This window comes from Elephas maximus, chromosome 3 (assembly GCF_024166365.1).
Source record: "Elephas maximus indicus isolate mEleMax1 chromosome 3, mEleMax1 primary haplotype, whole genome shotgun sequence".
In the NCBI taxonomy this organism is placed as follows: domain Eukaryota; kingdom Metazoa; phylum Chordata; class Mammalia; order Proboscidea; family Elephantidae; genus Elephas; species Elephas maximus.
This window is the reverse complement of record NC_064821.1, coordinates 10,950,122-10,969,163: the sequence shown is the minus strand read 5'-3', so window position 1 is coordinate 10,969,163 and position 19,042 is coordinate 10,950,122. Positions and strand designations below refer to the sequence as shown.

General features: G+C 40.1%; 1 non-coding gene across 1 annotated transcript; it reads right to left on the bottom strand.

Moving 5' to 3' along the window:
- Positions 1 to 15,966: 15,966 nt before the first annotated feature.
- LOC126074121 (U6 spliceosomal RNA) lies at positions 15,967 to 16,072 on the bottom strand. The gene has a single exon (XR_007516929.1). It is a non-coding gene; the product is annotated as a U6 spliceosomal RNA (small nuclear RNA).
- Between the last annotated feature and the right edge of the window lie 2,970 nt (positions 16,073 to 19,042).

The window sequence follows — 19,042 nt, the reverse complement described above, 5'->3', positions numbered from 1 at the left end:
CAGCGAATGAATGCAGCACTAGAAGTGTTCACTTGTCTATGTCAAGAAATTTGGAAAACAGCTACCTGGCCACCCAACTGTAAGAAATCCGTATTTGTGATCATTCCAAAGAAGGGTGATCTAACAGAATGAGGAAATTATCCAACAATATCATATATAAGTAAAATTTTGCTGAAGATAATTCAAAAACTCTTCCAGCAGTACATCATCAGGGAGCTGCCAGAAATTGAAGCTGGATTCAGAAGAGGACGTGGAATGAGGGATATCATTGCTGATGTCAAACGAATCTTGGCTGAAAGCAGAGAAAACCAGAAAGATGTTTACCTGTGTTTTATTGACTATGCAAAGGCATTTGAATGTGTGAAGCACAACATTTTTTGGATAACTTTGTGAAGAATGAGAATTCCAAAGCACTTAATTATGCCCATGAGGAGCCTGTGCACAGACCAAGAGGCAGTTGTTCAAATACAAGGGGATACTGTGGGGTGGTTTAAAATCAGGAAAGGTGTGCATTGGCGTTGTCTTCTTTCACCATACTTATTCAATCTGTATGCTGAGCAAATAATGTGAGAAGCTGGACTATATGAAGAAGAACATGGCTTCAGGATTGGAGGAAAATACATTACAAACCTGCGATATACAGATGACACAACCTTGCTGGCTGAAAACTAAGAGGACTTGAAGCATTTACTGGTGAAGATCAAAGACTATAGGCTTCAGTATGGATTACACCTCAACATAAAGAAGACAAGAATCCTCACAACTGGACCAATAAGCAACATTATGATAAATGGTGAAAATGTTGACTTTGTCAAGGATTGTATTTTACTTGGATCCACAATCAACATCCATGGAGGCAGCAGTCAAGAAATTAGATAACATATTGCATTAGGCAAATCTGGTGCAAAAGACCTCTTTAAAGTGTTAAAAAGCGAAGATGTCACTTTGAGTACTAAGGTGTGCCTCACACAAGCCATGGTATTTTCTATAGTCTCCTATGCATGTGAAAGCTAGACAATGCATACAGAAGACCAGAGAAGAATTGATGCCTTCAAATTATGGTGTTGGTGAAGAATATCGAATATACCATGGACTGCCAGAAAAATGAACAAATCTGTCTTGGAAGAAGTACAGCCATAATGCTCATTAAAAGTGAGGATGCTGGGATGTTATGTATTTTGGACATGTTATCAGGAGTGGCCTGTCCCTGAAGAAGGACATCATGTTTGGTAAGGTAGAGGGTAAAGCAGAGGGTCACCAAAAGAGAGGAAGACCTTCAACAAGATGGCTTGACACAGTGGTGCAAAGTTGGGCTCAACCATAGCAACAACTGTGAGGATGGAGCAGGACTCAGCGGTTTCATTCTGTTGTACATAGTGTCTATGAGTTGGAACTTACTGGATGGCACCTAAAAACAACAACCTACTTATGTATGTGTATAGAAATATATATGCATACATATTATGTATACACATATTTTATTTGTATGTGTAAATATGCATAATATGTGTATGTTGCTATTTTGTGCCATCAAGTTGATTCCAACTCATACCAACCCTATATAACAGAGCAAAACTGCTCCATAGACTGTAATCTTTAGAGATATAGATCACCAGGTGTTTTCTCCCATGGAGCTTCTGGTGGGTTCGAATCTCCGATCTTTTGGTTAGCAGCCAAGCACTTACCTATTGCATCCTGAGGGGTCCTGAATATGTGTGTATTTGTGTGTCTATGTGTATCAGAATAGAACTTCACTCCATAGGGTTTGCAGTGGTTGCGATCTTACAGAAATAGATCACCAGACCTTTCTTCAACAGGGCTGCTTTGTTCCTTTGTGGATTTGAACTGTCAACCTTTCAGTATATGTATACATTCCCTAGTGGCACAAACGGTTTGCACTTGGCTACTAACCGAAAGGTTGACAGTTCTAATCTACCCAGCAGCACTGCAAAGAAGGGCGTGGTGATCAATTTCTGTAAGATCACAAGCATTGAAAACCGTATGGAGTGAAGTTCTACTCTGACACACGTGGGGTCACCAGGAGTCAAAATTGACTGTACAACAAGGGATTTAGAGAGAGAGAGAACTAAACCAAGCTTCACAGAACAGTGCTCACTACATGCAGTGCATGATATTTTATAATTAAAGTCCTTTTCATTTCTTTTAAAATGCTGGTTGTTACCCACTAAGCTGGTCTCCTGACACCCTAAGGAGTCACAGTCAACTGGTTACAAAACACTGGCCTATACATCTCTTTATTGTGGCCATTGAAGTTAACGTACCATCCTTCACTGTGAACTCGGCATTTAATGTGCTCATGTGTTTATTTTAGGGGGTGAGGTGTGTAGCATGTGAAAAGGCGTGTTAATTCACTACCCAACGTGGGTCAACACCCTGATGGTTTTTGGCCTTATTTTCCACATTTTGAATAACAAATTGGTTACACTCTGAGTTTGTTCAGCTCTTCCAGAGCTTTAATCAATTTACTTCACCTTAATCCATGTAATTCACAATTCATCGTACTCTTTGAGTGTGCTAAAGCATCTCAGTATATTCCACTCTGTCAACACACGCATTCCTTGTCCAAGCAGAAGTAGACAAATGAAAGGGCGATAGACGCCCAGACAGCAGCTTTCAAGAAATAAAATAGAAGGACATGTAACGAAGTCTGGAAAATTCTGGAAGCAGAACGTTTTCTAGACCCAAGATCACAGTAAAACATTTTCTATTTTCTATCAGAAGACAATAAACCAGGTCCTACTTACCCACCAAGATGAAAAGCCTTGCCTTCTCACCCAGTCTGGTGGCTTCTCAGAAGTTAAGGAAAAAAAAAAGTAGGTCTCTTTATATGTTGAGCTCTAGTTCCTCAAGGAGACTTGTGGGTGGGTGAGGTGACTCGGGTGTTGGCTGGGGAGGTGGCATAATGCTGGGTCCACTGGTTCCTTTTACAGGAGTCATTTACATAGTGCATGGGGGGGCATACTAAAGTGCCCCAGGAAATGAATTTGCAAACAGATGTGGTGTCCAATGGGGAAAATTCACTAATAGAGAATACTGCCAACTCCCAGCCAGGCTAAGAAAATTGATCCAACTTTGAAGGGGCTCCTTTAGTTGGTGAACTTCTTACTACAAGAGTTAGTGTGGGAAGGAGTCAGCAGATCTATATATTACCCAGTACCGTATTACCGAATCACTTCTCGGTTTACCTCTTTGGGAGGTGACTTACCCATAGCCTTTATCTTCAGGATAGGAGAACCCAGCATAATTACACGAAGTATTGCATTGGGCAAATCTGCTTCAAAATACTTCTTTACAGTATTAAAAAGCAAGATGTCATTTTGAAGACTAAGATGTGCCTGATGCAAAGCATGGTATTTTCAATCATGTCATATGCATGCAAAAGCTGGAAAATGAATAAGAAATACCGAAGAAGAACTGATGCATTTGAATTATGGTTTTGGGGAAGAATAGTGAATATACCATGGTCTGCCAGAAAAATCAATCTGTCTTAGAAGTAGTACAGCCATAATGCTCCTTAGAAGCCAGGATGATCGTGCTTCATCTCACATACTTTGGACATGTTATCAGGAGGGACTAATCGCTGGGGAAGTGCCTCATGCTTGGTAAAGTAGAAAGTCAATGGAAAAGAGGGAGACCTTCGTTGAGATGGATTGGTACAGTGGCTGCAACAATGGGCTCAAACATAGCAATGGTTGTGAGGAAGGCACAGGACTGAACATGTTTCCTTCTGTTGTACATAGTAGGGTCACTCTGAGTCAGAACTGACTCAACTGCACCTAACAACAGCAGTTGGCTGATAAGGAGTTCTGATGGTGCAACCATTAAAGACATTCAGCTGAAAGGTTGGCATTTTCAATGCACCCAGAGGCTCCACGGAAGAAAGACCTAGTGATCTTCTGCTGTAAAGATGATTGCTGTTAGATGTCATACTGAAGTGGCTTGCATGTTGCTGTGATGTTGGAAGCTATGCCACAGTATTTCAAATATCACCAGTGGAGCTTCCAGACTAAGACTAGGAAGAAGGACTTTATAAAAAAAATTGGGCAGTGAAAATCTTATGAGTAGCAGCTGAACATTGTTTGATATAGTGCCAGAAGATGAGTCTCTCAGGTTGGAAGGCATTCACAGTAGAGCCTGCCTTAATAAAATGGATGGATTGAATCTTTTGGACCTTCATTGGCTGATGTGGCATGACTCAAAATGAGAAGAAACAGCTGCAAACATCCATTAATAATGGGAATATGGAATGTAAAATTATGAATTTAGGAAAATTGGAAGTTGTCAAAAATTAAATGAAACACAAAGATCCTAGGTATTAATGTGGTGAAGTGAACTGGTATTGGTCATTTTGAATCAGAAGATCATGTGATCTACTATGCCAAGAATGACAAATTGAAGAGGAATGCCATTGCATTCATCATCAAAAACAACATTTCAAAATCTATCCTTAAGTACAACGCTGTCGATGATAGCTATGATAATATCCACACACCTACAATGAAGGCCGGTTAATGTAACTGTTATTCAGATTTAGGCACCAAACAATAAGGCCAAGCAAAGATGAAGAAATTGAAGATTTTTACCAACTTCTGAAGTCTGAAATTGATCAAATATGCAATCAGGATGCATTGATAATTAATGGTGATTGGAATACCAAAGTTGGAAACAAAGAAGAAAGATTTGTAGTTGGAAAATATGGCCTTCATGATACAAATAATGCCAAAGATCACAAGATAGAATTTTGCAAGACCAACTACTTCTTCACTGCAAATACCTTTTTTAACAACATAAACAGTGACTGTACACCGGGACCTTACCAGATGGTATACACAGGAATCAAATCAACTACCTCTGTGGAAACAAATGATGGAGAAGATCAATAAAATCAGTCAGAACAAAGCCAGGGGCTGACAGTGGAACAGACCATCAATTCCTCCTATGCAAGTTGTAGTTGAAGCTGAGGAAATTAGAGCAAAGCCACGAGAGCCAAAACACGACCTTGACTACTTCTCAACTGAATTTAGAGACCATCTCAAGTACAGATTTGAGTTATTGAATACTAATGACTGAAGACTAGACAAGTTGTGGAATGATACCAATGACATCATATATGAAGAGAGCTAAAAGTCATTTAAAAGGCAGGAAATAAAGAAAAAACCAAAATGGATGTCAAAAAGGACTGTGAAATTTGCTCTTGAATGTAGAGTAACTTAAGAGAATGAAGAAATGATGAAGCAAAAGGGCTGAGCAGAAGATTTCAAAGAGCTGCTTGAGAAGACAAAGAAAAGTATATAATGAGATGTGCAAAGACCTGGAGTTAGAAAATCAAAAGGGAAGAACACGCTCAGCATTTCTCAAGCTGGAAGAACTGAAGAAAAAATTCAAGCTTCAGATTGCAATGGTGAAGGATTCTATGGGCACAATACTAAATGACACAGGAAGGATCTAAAGAAGATGAAAGGAATGCACAGAGTCACTGTACCAAAAAGATTTGGTCAAAATATTCAGTCATTTCAGGAGATAGCATATGGTCCAGAACTGATGGTACTGAAGGAAGACGTCTAAGCTGCACTGAGGCATTGGTGAAAAACAAGGCTCCAGGAATTGGCAGAATATCAACTGAGATGTTTCAACAAATGGATGCAGCGCTGGTGAAGTGCTCACTTGTCTATGCCAAGAAATTTGGGAGACAGCTACCTGGTCAACCAACTGGAAAAGATCCATATTTATGCCTATTCCAAAGAAAGGTTGTTCAACCGAATGTGGAAATTTTTGAACAATATCATTAATATAATATGCAAGTAAAATTTTGCTGAAGATCATTCAAAAGCAGGACATTTACAGGGAACTGGCAGAAATTCAAGCTGGATTCAGAAGAGGACGTGGAACAAGGGATAATCATTGTTGATGTCAGATGGATCGTGGCTGAAAGCAGAGAACAGCAGAAAGAGGTTTGCCTGTGTTTTATTGACTATCAAAGGCATTTGACTGTGTGGATCATAACAAATTACAGATAACACTGTGAAGAATAGGAACTCCAGAACACTTAACTGCGCTCATGAGGAACCTGTACATAGATCAAGAGGTAGCCGTTCCAACAGAAAAATGGGATTCTTCTTTGTTTAAAATTAGGAAAGGTGTGTGTCAAGACTGTATCCTTGAGAGGCGGAGCCAAGATGGCGGAACAGACAGACGCTTCCAGCGAGCCCTCTTTACAATAAAGACCCAAAACAACAAGTGAGACGAGTATATTTATGACAAGCTAGGAGCCCTGAGCATCAAAGACAAGCTAAGAAAACAAACTGAGGGGGAGGGGGAGGAAGAGACAGTTCAGAAGCAGAGAGGAGTTACCAGACCTGAATCGCAAGGAGCCCTCAAGCACCATTCCCTGGAGTGGCGGCAGTAGGCTGCTACTAGTGTTGGGCTGCACTTTCCTCAGGGAGAAGCAGCCAGCCACACAGCCTGATCACACCTCCGGAACCAGAGAATAACGGCACTCTCGGTGAAAGCTAAGTACTTGAGTATGTTTTACCATGCCCCCCTGCCCCCACTCCCAAGCCAGCCTCAGTGGCTAAACTTCCCTGGGCCTGAGATAGGCCCTGCTGAGTACCTGGAGCCATCCTTCTGGCCTTAGAGAAGGAAAAATTTTACAATTCGGGGAAAAGATAATTTGCCAGCTCCACTAACCTGGGGAGCTCAGGACAGAAGCGGCTCCTGTCCAGGCATAAATGGTCCGTGGACTTTGAGCACCTTTCCCCTCTGCACGGACCTGGGTGGGCCTATTTCAGGAGAATAGGCCCTTCTTAGCAGACTCCAACCATTTCAGCTGTACGGCGGAGAGGTGGGTATTTGATGTTTGACATTGCTTTGCCTATTAAACAGGGTCTTCACCTACCCACATTAGGGGCCTAAGGACTGGTGGCTCTACTCAGGTCACCCACCCACCTGCGACAGGGGTCCAAGGATAACTGGTACCTCCCAGTCCTTATGACCAAAAACATTGGGTGCCCATGGTACATCTGCAGAACTTATCCACCTCTACACACTAGGGAACAGAGACATACTTTCCTCAGAGACATGTGGGGGACAATTCTCAGCCCCCTGACTTGTTCAGAGTGTGACCCCCTGCTGCAACCAGATACCAGTACCTATACCAATCACCGCTGCCCCTCTAAGACTGTAGGACAGAGCCTGTACCACACACTTCATGATCACCTACCTGGACACCTGAGTTGAATTCATCTAAGAAAAGTGAATAGACTCCTAGACTGATATACCTGATAACAGCTCTAGCCATGTGGGGACAGGACATCAGAGCTCCAAAGACAAAAATCATCAAGCTAGCTCACTCAAGCAACCCGTTTGGGAATTTCAAAACAAAACAAAGCAAGAAGTATGACACAGTAAGCAAACATAAAATAAACTAATACAATAACTTATAGATGGCTCAGACCCAACAGTCAATATCAAGTCACATAAAGAAACAGACCATGATCACCTCAACAAGCTCTCAAAACAAAGAATCCAGGGATCTTCTAGATGATAGTGCCTTCCTGGAATTACCAGAGGCAGAATACAAACGATTAATGTACAGAACCCTTCAAGAAATCAAGAAGTAAATGAGGCAATATGCAGAAAAAGCCAAGGAACACAGATAAAGCAAATAAAGAAATTAAAAAGATTATTCAGGAACATAATGAAAAATTTAATAAGCTGCAAAAATCCATAGACAGACAACAATCAGAAATTCAGAAGATTAACAACAAAATTACAGAAGTAGACAGCTCAATAGAAGGTCAGAGAAGCAGATTTGAGCAAGTGGAAGGCAGAATTTCTGAACTTGAAGATAAAGCATTTGGCACTAACATATTTGAAGAAAAATCAGATAAAATAATTAAAAAAAAAATGAAGAAACCTTAAGAATCATGTGGGACTCTATCTAGAAAAATAACCTACGAGTGATTGGAGTTCCAGAACAGAGAGGGATAACAGAAAATACAAAGAGAATTGTTGAAGATTTGTTGGCAGAAAACTTCCCCGATAGATGAAAAGATATCTATCCAATATGCTCATCGAACTCCACATAAGGTAGATGTTAAAAGAAACTCACCAAGATATATTATGATCAAATTTGCAAAAACCAAAGATAAAGAGAGAATTTTAAGAGCAGCTAGGGATAAACGAAAAGTCACCTACAAAGGAGAGCCAATAAGAATAAACTCGGACTACTCGGCAGAAACCATGCAGGCAAGAAGGCAATGGGATGACTTATATAAAAATTGAAGGAAAAAAAATTGCCGACTAAGAATCATATATCCAGCAAAACTGTATCTCAAATATGAAGGTGAAATTAGGACATTTCCAGATAAACAGAAGTTTAGGGAATTTGTAAAAACCAAAGCAAAACTACAAGAAATACTAAAGGGAGTTTTTTGGTTAGAAAATCAATAATATCAGGTATCAACCCAAGACTAGAACACTGGGCAGAGCAACCAGAAGTCAACCCAGACAGGGAAATCACAAAAATAAATCCAGAGTAAAAAATGCTCAAAAAAGGGTAACAGCGATATTATTATATAAAAGAAGATGACATTGAAACAAAGAAGGAGTAAGAAATGTAGTCATAGATCTTCCATATAGAGAGGAAGATAAGGTGATACAAAGAAATAAATGCTAGGTTTAAATTTAGAAAAATAGGGGTAAATAGTAAGGTAAACACAAAGGAGACAAACTATCCTACATATCAAAATAAAATACAAGAAAAAAATAGAGACTCAGCAGAAACAAAGTCAACAACAATGAATATGAGGAAAGGACAATATATAATCTACTCAGCACATAAAATTAAGTGGGAAAAAGAAACTGTCAACAAGACACAAAAAAAGACATCAAAATGATGGCACTAAATTCATACCTATCCATAATTATGCTGAATATAAATGGACTAAATGCACCAGTAAAGAGACAGAGAGTGGCAGAATGGATTAAAAAACACGATCTGTCTATATGCTGCCTACAAGAGACACGCCTTAGACTTAGAGACACAAACTAAAATTCAAAGGATGGAAAAAATATATCAAGCAAACAACAATCAAAAAAGAACAGGAGTGGCAATATTAATTTCTGACAAAATAGACTTTAAAGTTAAATCCATCATAAAGGATAAAGAAGGACACTATATAATGATTAAGGGACAATACACCAAGAAGATATAACCATATCAAATGTTTATGCACCCAATGACAGGGCTGCAAGATACATAAAACAAACTCTATTGGCACTGAAAAGTGAGATAGACAGCCCCATGATAATAGTAGGAGACTTCAACACACTACTTTCAGTGAAGGACAGGACATCCAGAAAGAAGCTCAGTAAAGACAGAGAAGATCTAAATGCTACAATAAACCAACTTGACCCCACAGACATATACAGAACACTCCACCCAACAGCAGCCAAGTATACTTTCTTTTCTAGTGCACATGGAGCATTCTCTAGAATAGACCACATATTAGGTCATAAAGCAAGCCTTAGCAGAATCCAAAACAGTGAAATATTACAAAACATCTTCTCTGACCATAAGGCCATGAAAGTGGAAATCAATAACAGGAAAAGCAGGGAAAAGAAATCAGACACTTGGAAACTGAACAATACCCTGCTCAGAAAAGACTGGATTATAGAAGACATTGAGGAGGGAATAAAGAAAATCATAGAATCCAATGACAATGAAAACACTTCCTATCAGAACCTTTGAGACACAACAAAAGCAGTGCTCAGAGGTCAATTTATATCAATAAATGCACACATCCAAAAAGAAGAAAGGGCCAAAATCAAAGAATTATCTCTACAACTTGAACAAATAGAAAGAGAGCAACAAAAGAAACCCTGGCACCAGAAGAAAACAAATAATAAGAATTAGAGCAGAACCAAATGAAATAGAAAACAGAAAAACAATTGAAAGACTTAACAAGACCAAAAGTTGGTTCTTTGAAAAAATCAACAAAATGGATAAAACATTGGCCAAACTGACAAAAGAAAAACAGGAAAGGAAGCAAATAACCCGAATAAGAAATGAGATGGGCGATATTACAACAGACCCAACTGAAATTAAAAGAATCATATCAGATTACTATGAAAAATTGTACTCTAACAATTTGAAAACCTAGAAGAAATGGATGAATTCCTAGAAACACACTTCCTACCTAAACTAACACAAACAGAGGTAAAAAACAACTAAATAGACCCATAACAAAAGAAGAGATTGAAAAGGTAATCAAAAAACTCCCAACAAAAAAAGCCCTGGCCCAGAGGGCTTCACTGCAGAGTTCTACCACACTTTCAGAGGAGAGTTAATACCACTACTACTAAAGGTATTTCAGAGCATAGAAAAGGATGGAATACTCCCAAACTCATTGTATGAAACCAGCATATCCCTGATACCAAAAGCAGGTAAAGACACCTCAAAAAAAGAAAATTACAGACCTACATCCCTCAGGAACACAGACGCAAAAATCCTCCACAAAATTCTAGCCAACAGAATTCAACAATATATCAAAAAAATAATTCACCATGACCAACTGAGTTTCATACCAGGGATGCAGGGATGGTTCAACATTAGAAAAACAATGAATGTAATCCATCATATAAGTAAAACAAAAGACAAGAATCACATGGTTTTATCAATTGATGCAGAAAAGGCATTTGACAAAGTTCAACACCCATTCATGATAAAAACTCTCAGCAAAATAGGAATAGAAAGAAAATTCCTCAATGTAATAAAGGGCATTTATACAAAGCCAATAGCCAACATCATCCTAAATGGAGAGAGCCTGAAACCATTCCCCTTGAGATCGGGAACCAGACAAGGATGCCCTTTTTCACCACTCTTATTCAACATTGTGCTGGAAGTCCTAGCCAGAGCCATTAGGCTGGATAAAGAAATAAAGTGCGTCCAGATTGGCAAGGAAGAAGTCAAAGTATCTCTATTTGCATATGACATGATCTTACACACAGAAAACCCTAAGGAATCCTCCAGAAAACTACTGAAACTAATAGAAGAGTTCAGCAGATTATCGGGATACAAGATAAACATACAAAAATCACTTGGATTCCTCTACACCAACAAAAAGAACATCGAAGAGGAAATCACCAAATCAATACCATTTACAGTAGCCCCCAAGAAGATAAAATACTTAGGAATAAATCTCACCAGAGATGTAAAAGACTTAATCAAAGAAAACTACAAAAAGCTTCTGCAAGAAACCAAAAGAGACCTACCTAAGTGGAAAAACATACCTTGCTCAGGATAGAAAGACTTAACATTATAAAACGTATATTCTACCAAAAACGATCTATAGATTTAATGCAATTCCCATCCAAATTCCAACATTTTTTAATGAGATGGAGAAAAAAATCACCAACTTCATATGGAAGGGCAGGAGGCCCTGGATAAGTAAAGTATTACTGAAAAAGAAGAACCAAGTAGTCCCTCCTGATAAAACGGCCAAAGTACATGAGATGAAGCCACACCATCCTTGTTTTTAAGGAGCATTCTGGATGTACTTCTTTCAAGCCAGGTGTGTAAAATTATAACATAGGAAACCCTATGGGGCAGTTCTACTTTGTCACATGGTACGCTTATGAGTCGAAAACAATTTGACGGCACCCAACGATATTCCAACATACCAAATATATTTAGAGGGGACACAACTCAATCTATAATGTTCCTCACAGGTGCCAGTTACTGTATTTCGTGGTTCTTAACTGCAGCCTCTTCAGGCTCAGTAAAGAGCCTCAACATTGGTATATTAATATCCCAGCCCCTCTCCCCTCAGGATAATTCTCAGGAGTGTGCTCTGTGTTGCACCTCAGATGTCCCCAGAGAGAATTAAGTTCAGGTTGCCCGCCGTGTACTGTGGTTGATAACACCCACTGTTGACTCTCCTTCCCTGTCTCGCTCGTCCCCTCCCCTGCTGATATTTCCTGGGGTCACCTACCTGATAAACTACTTTCCATGAATCCTTGTCTCAGCATCTGCATCTGGGGGACCCTAACAAAAACATTATTGGTGTTGTTGTTGGTATTAATTGCTGTCAAGTAAGCTCTGACTAGTGGCAACATTACGTATAAGAGAACAAAACGTTGCCTAGTCCCACGCCATCTTCATGATTGTTGGTTTTCTGAGTCCACTGTTGTGGTGGTTGTGTCAGTTCATTTAACTGAGCGTTTCTCTTGTTTACACTGACCCTCTACTTTATCAATTATGATGTCCTTTTCCAGCAATTGGTCTTTCCTGAGCATATGTTCCAAGTAAGTGAGCTGAAGTCTGACCTTCCTCACTTCTTTAGAGCATTCTTGTTGTATTTCTTCTATCACTGATTTGTCTGATCCTCTGGTAGTCTATGTTATATTCAATATTCTTCACCAACACCACCATTCAAAAGCATTAATTCTTGTTTCTTCCTTTTTTGTTGTTTAGCTTTCACTTGGATACAAGGCAATTGAAAAGACCATGGCTTGGGTCAGGGGCACCTTGGTCAATAAAATGACATCTTTGGTAGACCTCCATATTTATGTGATTGCATGTGTGTGTATTATGTTGGGGGTTTGGGAATGGTGAGGTAACGTTGTTGTAGAGGGATCAGATATACTGGAGAGCTTAAGGAAGATGACGTGGTTAAAGTACTAGACTCTGGAGCATGTCTCAGGTCTGAGTAATCTTGGACAAGCCTGTTTCCTCTTTTATTAAATGCATAGGGGAAAATCCCTACCTCACCAGGCTGAAGTGATGATTAAATTAAAAGTCATTGGCAATGTGCCTGGGAGAGTGCCTCATATGTGATGGTTACTTTTTTTTAACTGAAAAAAAAAAATTTTTTTTTTGTGAAAATATACACAGCAAAACATACACACATTGAAGAATATCTACATGTAAAATTCAGCAAAATTGATTACATTCTTCATGTTGTGTCACCATTCTCCAAATTATTCCTCCACCACTAATATAAATTCAATACTCCCTAAGATTCTTATCTAACTTTTCAAGTTGCTGTTGTTGGTTTGGTCCCATATAGCTAATTCTTTAAAAGAGCACAATGCTCAAGGTAAACACACTTTACTAATTAAGACAAACTATTGTTTCATTTAAAGAAGATTTCAAATAGTTTTGCTCTAAAGGATAAAGATTATCTCAGTGTAATAGTTTAGGCAGTTTGTCCAGCCTCAATGGTCCCAGAATGTCTGGCTTTCATGAGAAATATGTGATGGTGACTTCTGTTGGGCAGACTGGGAAGAGGCACTTTGAGCTTGGGATTTGCTTTATTGGGAATCTTAGAGGGATAGAGAGAGACACTGATAGAGATAGAGAGACAGAGAAAGAAAGAGGAATGGAGGGAAAAGAAGAAGAAGGAAATGGAAAGTAAGAGAAGAGGGAAGAAAAGAAGAAAAGAGGGAGGAGAGAGAAGAGAAGAGAGAGAGGGAAGGGAGAGAAGAAAGAGAGGAAAGAGTAGAGAAGATAAGGGAAAAAAGAGAAGAGAAGAGTGTGAGAGGGAAGAGTAAAGAAGAGACAGAGAGAGGAACAGAGGTGCAAACCCATTTATTGGGTGCAATGAAAGAAGGTGGTAAGAGATCAGAGCTAGATGTCTGTTGGGAAAGAAAGAAGAGTGAGGAAGAGTCACACACAGTGACAACCCAACCAGAGCAACTTCTCTTCACCACAGAGAAAGGGAATAAGTATCCACACTATCCTTCTTATTGGTCCCAGCAACTCGGCAGAAAGGGCAATGATGCCCTGGCAGCTTTGAGCAACCCTAGTTCTGCCCTCCCTTCCCATACCTTCTGATATTAAAAACCCATGGGAAGAAAAAAAATCTCCCCTTCAAACCTCACAACCACAGCACAATGTGGGGCTTCAGTCTGTTTCTTTTCTGGGGCATCCTGGCCTGGAAATGGGGTGCAGGGAAAAGTGAGGGCCATGAGCTGTCCAGCCAAGAGATCATGATTTTAGGCTGGACTCTACAACACCTTCATTGGAGGACCTTTGACAAAAATCATTCGGCTCAAGGGATTTCATCTGTTGGGGCAGATTTTCTTCATAGTCATTCATTTGACAAGTATGTCCTGAGCATCTAGTATGTGGCTAGTGGTACAAATGGTTTGTGCTTGACTGCTTACCTAAAGGTTAGCAGGTGGAACCCACCCAGCACTGCCACAGAAGGAAATCCTGGTGATCTGCTTTCATGAAGATCATAGCCAAGAAAACCTATATTGTTCAGTTCTAGTTTGTGACACATGGGGTTGCCATGAGTCAGAATCAACTCGAAGGGAACGGGTTTGGTTTACTGTGTGCTTGGCACTGTTACACAGCAGTGAACAAACAGACAAGGCTCATACTCTTGTGGGGATGATAATCTGGGGCGGGAGAGGAAAGGAGAAAAGAGGCTGCTAATGGTTATAGCAACCACTCAGCACTGTTTTAAGTTCTTTAAATATATGAGCATATTCAATCCTCAGAACTTTTCTATGATATTGGGTTTTTATTGGCCCCATTTTATAGAAAAGAAAACTGAGGCATAAAGAGAATAAATAACTTGCCCTGAGCCATTTAGTTAGTCAAGGAGCTGAGCCAGGATTTAAAGCCAGGCAGTCTGGTTCCAGAGTCTGTATACTTTATCACCAAGCTCTGGAGGAACACTCACCAGCAACTTGCAATATGGAGATGACACAACCTCGCTTGGTGAAAGTGAAGAGGATTTGAAATACTGATGAAGAACAAAGACTTACAGCCTTCAGTATGGATTGCACCTCAACATAAAGAAAAAAAAATTCTTACAACTGGAACACCATGAGCAACATCACGATAAACATCACGTTGTTCTTGGTGTTAATTGCTGACGAGTAAGCTCTGACTCACGGCAACGTTATATGTAAGAGAACAAAACTTTGCCTGGTCCTGCACTGTCTTCGTAAGCATTGGTATTTCTGAGTCCCTTGTGGCTATTGTGTCGGTCCTTCTCATCGAAGGCTTCCCTCGTCTTCACTGACTCTGCTTTACCAACCCTGATGTCCTTTTCTAGCCATTGATCTTGCCTGATCATGTGTTCCAAGTAAGCTAGCTGAAGTCTGACCATCCTCACTTCTTAGGAGCATTCCAGTTGTATTTCTTCTAAGACTGATTTGTTTCACCTTCTGGCAGTCCATGGTATATTCAATATACTTCACCAACAAACAGCACGGTTTGAACCTATCAATTCTTTTTCTGTCTTCCTCTTTAATTGTCCAGCTTCCACACGGACAGGAGGTGATTGAAAAGACCATTGCTTGCAGCAGGCTCACCTTATCCATCAAAATGACATCTTTGCTAGACCTCCATATTTATATGACTGCATGTATGTGTGTGTGTTAGGTTACAGGCTTGTGAATGGGGCGGTACTGTTGCCGTAGAGTGGTCAGATATACAGGAGAGCTTAAGGGAGATGAAATGGTTAAAGCAATAGACTCTGGAGCCAGAATGTCCTGGGTTCATATCACAAGATGAGTGAGCTTGGAGAAGCCATAGTTTCCTCTTTTGTTAAATGAGTAGGGAAAATCCTTACCTTACCAGGTTGAGGTGATGATTAAATTAAAATTTGTTGGCAATGTACCTGGAAGAGTGCCTAATACATGACGGATTCTTTGTTTTTTTAGGGAATTTTTCCTTTTATTTATTGTAATTTTTTTATTGTGCTTTAGGTGGAAGTTCACAGCTCAAGTTAATTTCTCACACAAAAATTTACACACATATTGTTATGTGACACTAGCTGCAATCCCTACAATGTAACAGCACACCCTTCCTTTCCACACTGGGTTTCCTGTGTCCATCCAACCAGCTCCTGTCCCTTCCTGCCTTCTCATCCTGCCTCCAGACAGGAGCTGCCCATTTGGTCTCATGTATCTGCTTGAACTAAGAAGAAAAATATGGAACATTTGACTAATTTGCATGTTATCCTTGTGCAGGGGCTAAGCTACTCTCCTCTGTATCGTTCCAATTTAGTATAAGTGCTGCCGAAGCGAGCACTTTTTTTTTTTAATTAAAAAAAATTTTTGGTGAAAATATACACAACAAAACATATGCCAATTTAACAATTTCTGCATGTAAAATTCAGTAACATTGATTAAACTAAAAAAAACACCAAACTCAGTACCGTCAAGTCGATTCTGACTCATAGCGACCCTATAGGATGGAATAAAACTGCCCCATAGAGTTTCCAAGGAGCGCCTGGTGGATTCGAACTGCCAACCCTTTGGTTACCAGCCATAGCACTTAACCACTACGCCATCAGGGTTTCCTAACATTGATTACATCCTTCAAATTGTGCAAACATTCTCATTATCCTTTTCCAAATTATTCCTCCACCTTCAACATATATTCACTGTCCCCTAAGCTTTTCATATAACCTTTCAACTTGTCAGTTTGATCCCATATAGATGGTTCTTTAAAAGAGCAAAATGCCCAAGGAGAAGATTCTTTGCAAATTAAAATAATCTATTGTTTCATTTTTAAAGACTTCAGGGAATAGTTTTGGTTTAATGTTTAAAGATTACTTCAGGGCAATAGTTTCAGGGGCTCATCCAGCCTCAATAGTTTCAGAAACTCCGGATTTCATGAGAAATATATGATGGCAACTTTTGTGGGGCAGACTGGGAAGAGGCCAATGTGTTTGGGGCTTGCTTTGTTGGTAATCTTAGAGAGAGAAAGGAAGTGAGAGAGACAGACAGAGGCAAGGCACGGAGGGAAGAGGAAACAGAATGGAAGGGAAGGAAAGGGGAGAGAAGAGAAGAGCGAGAAAGAGAGGGAGGAAGGGCTGTGCAAGCCCATTTATTGGGAGCAATGAGAGAAGGTGATAAGAGACAGGAGCCCAATGTTGGTTGGGCGAAAAAGAAGAGCAAGGGAGAGACTCACACGGTGACATGTCAAGCCGAGCAACTTCTCTTCACCAAGGAGAAAGGGAACAAGTAGAGGTTTTCCACACTGTCCTTATTAGTGCAAGGGACTCAGCAGAAAGGGCTCTGATTCTCTGGCATCATTGAGCTACCGTGGCTCCGCCCTTCCTTCCCTATGCCATCTGGTATTAAAAGCCGGTGGGAAGAAAAAAATAAGTTTCCTCTTTTAACCACAAAACCACAGCATGATGTGGGGTTTTAGTCTGCTTCTCTTCTGAGGCATCCTGGGCTGGAAATGAGGTGCAGAGAGAAGTGAGAGCCATGGACTGTCCTTCCAAAAGACCATGACTTTAGGCTGGACACTGCAAACACCTTCATTGGGGACCTTTGACGACAAAATCACTCAGCTCAGGGGACTTCATCTGTCAGGGCACTTTCTTCACGGTCATTCATTTGACAAGTATGTTCTGAACATCTACTGCGTGTCCGGTGGTGCAAACATTTTGCATTTGACTACTAATTTTGGAAACCCTGGTGGCATAGTGGTTAAGGGCTACAGCGACTAACCAAAAGGTCAGCAGTTCGAATCCACCAGGCACTCCTTGGAAATCATATGGGGCAGTTCTACTCTGCCCTATAGGGTCAATATGAGTCAGAATTGACTCAACGGCAATGAGTTTTTTGTTTACTAACTTAAAGATTGGCAGTTCAAATCCACTCAACAGTGCTGTGGTAAAAGCCCTGGTGATCTGCTTCCAGAAAGATTACAGCCAAGAACACCTGTATAGATCAGTCCTATACTGTAACTCATGTAATGTCCATGAGTCGAAATCACCTCGAAGACAACGGGTTTGTTTTACTATGTTCTTGGCACTGTTATACAGCAGCGAACAAGCAGATAACAAGCAGATAACATAATCATGTGGATCTGATAGTCTTAGAGGAAGGAAGAGTGCCAGAACAAAGCCCCTAATAGTTATAACCATTCAACTAGCACTGTTCTAAATTCTTTAAATATGTGAACATATTCAATCTTCCAAAATTTCCTATAATATTGGGTCCTTATTTGCCTCACTTTATAGAAAAGTGAGGCACAAAGAGATTTAATAATTTGCCCAAAGCCACTTAGCCAGTCAAGGGGTGGAGCCAGGATTTAAAGCCAGGCAGTCTGGCTCCAGAGTCTGTACACTTTATCACTAAGCTATGTTGTCGTTAGTTGTCATTGAGTTGATTCCAACTCATGCTGACACCATAAGTACAGAGTAGGACCACACTTCACAGCGTTTTCAAGGATGTGAATGTTTGGAAGCAAATTGCTAAGGCTTTCTTCTGCTGCACCACTGGGTGGGTTTGAACCATTGACCTTTCAGCTAGTAGTCAAGTGTGTAAATATTGTGTCATGCAGGGATCCCTCACTAAGCTATATTGCCTCCCAATCAACAAAAGAATTTTAGGTAGTGATAATGGCTATGAAAGACGTTACAATAAAACACGAAAGCCAGAACCTGTGTAAAGCAGAAACCTGTCAGCAAAGGAAAACCCAAATATTTTCCACTAAAATGAGTGATAGAAATGTGGTAAGACCGCATCCTGTCAAAGGTGGAAAACTTGAAAGATCCAGAAAAACAGGCAATCCTGTCGAATTCCAGCTCTTACAGGTTTCACTATATATAGAGTGTGGCTGGGGGCTACATAGTAGGAGGAAGTCGTGGAAGACTTTGTTGAAGGTTGATACTTGTGCTGAGACCTGAATGACGAGATGAAGCCCTCACGTCTGTTCTCTTATTTTTATTTCTTCATGTATCAGTTTGTTTTGGCCTTGCTTATCTTACATGTTGCTGGTTTTCTTTATATGTTTTACAAATTTGGTCCTCTGTTCAAATTTAAGAATGGGGAACATACACTAAGTAGCAGGATCACTCTTGTGTTACAGGGAAGAAGACTGAGCTACAAAGAGATTAACTTTCTGAAGACCTCAGAGTCATTAAGTGGTGAAGCCAGATTTTAAAGCCAAGCATGTTGACTCTAGAGTCTGTATGCTTAAACACTATGCTCCTTTGCCTCTAAAATAATTAATGAGCAGGAGAGTTCCAGTTGTTGTTGT